This window comes from Arachis duranensis, chromosome 9 (genome assembly GCF_000817695.3).
Source record: "Arachis duranensis cultivar V14167 chromosome 9, aradu.V14167.gnm2.J7QH, whole genome shotgun sequence".
NCBI classification, from domain to species: domain Eukaryota; kingdom Viridiplantae; phylum Streptophyta; class Magnoliopsida; order Fabales; family Fabaceae; genus Arachis; species Arachis duranensis.
Window position 1 is genome coordinate 99,720,054 of NC_029780.3, and position 689 is coordinate 99,720,742.

Genomic DNA, 689 nt, shown 5'->3' on the forward strand with positions numbered 1-689 from the left:
AACATTTTTCATTTAAGAAAGGTGATGGATTTATAGGACATTTATAACTTTAAGGCATAGACACTAAGACACTAATGATCATAAGACACAAACATAGATAAACATAGGCATAAAAATTCGAAAAAACAGAAAAATAAAGAACAAGGAGATTAAAGAACGGGTCCACCTTAGTGATGGCGGCTTGTTCTTCCTCTTGAAGATCTTATGGAGTGCTTGAGCTCCTCAATGTCTCTTCTTTGCCTTTGTTGCTCCTCTCTCATGATTCTTTGATCTTCTCTAATTTCATGGAGGAGGATGGAATGTTCTTGATGCTCCACCCTTAGTTGTCCCATGTTGGAACTCAATTCTCCTAGGGAGGTGTTGATTTGCTCCTAATAGTTTTGTGGAGGAAAGTGCATCCCTTGAGGCATCTCAGGGATTTCATGATGAGTGGGATCTCTTGTTTGCTCCATCCTGTTCTTTGTGATGGGCTTGTCCTCATCAATGAGGATGTCTCCCTCTATGTTAATTCCAACTGAATTACAGAGGTGACAAATGATATGAGGGAAGGCTAACCTTGCCAAGGTAGAGGACTTGTCCGCCACCTTATAAAGTTCTTGGGATATAACCTCATGAACTTCTACTTCCTCTCCAATCATGATGCTATGAATCATGATAGCCCGGTCTATAGTAACTTCGGACTGGTTGCT